Source organism: Trachemys scripta, chromosome 19 (assembly GCF_013100865.1).
Source record: "Trachemys scripta elegans isolate TJP31775 chromosome 19, CAS_Tse_1.0, whole genome shotgun sequence".
NCBI lineage: Eukaryota > Metazoa > Chordata > Testudines > Emydidae > Trachemys > Trachemys scripta.
Window position 1 is genome coordinate 19,562,761 of NC_048316.1, and position 2,688 is coordinate 19,565,448.

Below are 2,688 nucleotides of genomic sequence, written 5' to 3' on the forward strand. Positions count from 1 at the left end.
CAGGCCACTTATATCTGTGCTGTATGTAAGTGATGTGGGAGGACATTATGAATGGGCAGGGGGCTTCTGCAGATGAGACCCAGTCAAACCAGGTTGTTGGGGGTTCCTGGCTGGATTTTGAACCATTCACTTCCCCAGACAAGTTCAGACTCAAATTTAACTCTTGATACCTGGTTGACAATCATCTTCCTAATCTCCCTGGGAGCAGCACTCCCTGTACAAATGAGACAACTCAAAACCTAACAGAGCATTCTAACACAAGGAATTTAACTGGTTGTTGGACACCGTGATAATTCTACAGAAACACCCAGGTCATTGGTGGTACTGTGCAAACAGCCAGCTTGTATAGTTCTTCCCTCCTGATAAAAACACCAGAGAGTTAGCTAATTTTTCCCAACTTCATTTGGTTGTGAACTTCTAAGCCTACTAAAATACTGAAGATGAAAACCAGACATTTGATTGGCGGCTGTAACTAGATGTGAATTGCCCACAAATGTCCCAGGGGCTGCCATTAATTTGTCCCCTCTACTTTAATGAGAATGAAAACTTTCTATACTCAAATATTCTAAGCACAAGTTCCACCTTCCTGTTCTCATAATCTCACACTATTCTCCCCCTCCTTTCTTCCAGGATCTGCCTTTAACATTAGTTGAGAGGCAGTCTTGTTGTCATGCTATACTTAAGATTTAGTCCCTGGACGCAACATAAACCCCTGTTATTGGAAGCTTAGAATCTAGCTATAAAACTGTCAAAAAGAGGAGAGTCTTATCCTTGAACAACTGTCAGCTGTATTGCTAACAATCTTTAGCTACTGGCACTTGGCAATTTGCAAACCCTACAAAGGTAAAAAGCACAAGTTGGGAGTTCTAGACGTAGTTTTGGAAATTTCTGAAAACAGTGGGGTTAAACTGCTTTAAGGCCTCTTCATAACAGTCCTTGGAAACAAAAAGGGAATTATTAGACTAAAAACCAAGCATTACAATTTTTCACAGATACATAAGAATTATTTTTACATCCTGAAATATGGCTATTCTATGTCTCCCTTCCCTTAAGAATTCTCTGCACTTATTCTCCCTACATTCAAGGTCCGTCTAAAGCCCATTCAAATGGGAAAGTCTCCCATTGATTTTCATAGCCCCCCAAAGCCCAGAATATTCCCACATTTTCTTCACTTTCAGGGGTAAACAGAGATCCTAAACGCCCTAACACCAGAAATCATCAGAGCAGCAGAACAAAGCGGTCATGATCTGGGGGTTGAATTGGGGAAGAAGGTAATGGTGCTTTCCAGGGTCCACCCACAACATATGCTCCGCCCACTTGACACGAAAAGTGGTAGCATGTGCGAGTGTTCAAAGCTGATCATAGGGGATCTCTGGATTTCTTGATTTTAGCTCTCCTGCATTCCAGTGTGAATATACCTTGGCTGAGCTTCTGGACAGGCAGGGGGCAAGAGGGTCAGAAAAAGAAAAATAAAGGGCCATATCTCCCAAGCTCACCCACTCAGGGTGCCAAAGGGAACTGCCACCATAGAACGTGTAGCTCTGGAAGAAATGGGGTCTAGTGGTTAAGAAACTGGATTGAGGGATCGTCTACACAGGGAAATTTACTGGCATTGTTCTGGGTAAACTCCCCCTCTGGTCACACTTATTCCAGAATAAGAGTGTGCATACAGGGGGTTATACTGGTATAACTATAGCAGTATAATTATGCTGTAAATTTCCCTCACAATCCTGGGAGTGAGAAGACCTGGGTTGTAATTTTGTCTCTGCCACTGACCTGCTGGGTGACCTTAGGCAAATCCCTTCATCTCTGTGCCCCAGTTTGCTCCCATACACTGTCTGTCTTGTCTATTTAGCTTGTTGTCTCCTTGGGGCAGGGTCTGTCCCTGACTGGGTGCCTGCAGCGCCCAGCACAAAACGGTCCTGATTGCACTTAGTGCCAATAGGTGCTACTGGAATCTAAATAATACTGCATAAGAGCCTCATGGTGTGATTGTCCATTTTCTCACCTGCTTTGAGCAGTGACAGTGTTACAAGGGTGGCATGTGAAGGCTCCTCACTGGTGTCTCAGTCAATCTCCCTATTGAAATGACTGGGGCTATTCAGAGCTGCTGTTTCAGGCTCTCTGCAAACTCAGGCAGATATCTCCCCTTCAGCGGCACTCAGCTCACATTTTCAACATTTGCAGCTAGCCAGTGACTTTGAATGCAGCTGAGATGCGAGAGCAAGAAGCCAGCTTAGGAAAGGTCCCGGAACAAGGTGGGGGGGGGACACTGGCCCAGTTCGAGCCCCACCAAGAACCATGGGGCGCTAACCCTCCTCCACAGCCTTCCCGCTGGCAGGGCTCTGGCTCTCTCACGCCCCGCACGATGAGGACTGGGGCTCTGGCCTGAACCCCAAAAGGGTGGGCTGGCCCAGCGGCAGGCTGTGGAGAGCCCCGCCGAGGAGCAGGGCTGGGAGGAGGCGCAGCCGATGCGCCGGCCCAGGGCGCCAGGTCCGGCTCACTGTGCCGCCCGCAGCGCTTCTCCGGAGCCGTCCCTGTCCCGCCCTGGGGGTGTCCCCGGCCTGCGGACCCGCCCAGGTAGCCGCATCCTGGGGCCGCCCCCGCTCCTCCCCCCGCCCCCGGCCCGCCCCCCGCTCGCTCTCCCCGCGGCTCCATCCCGGGATCGGCCGGCCGAGCTGACAGTCT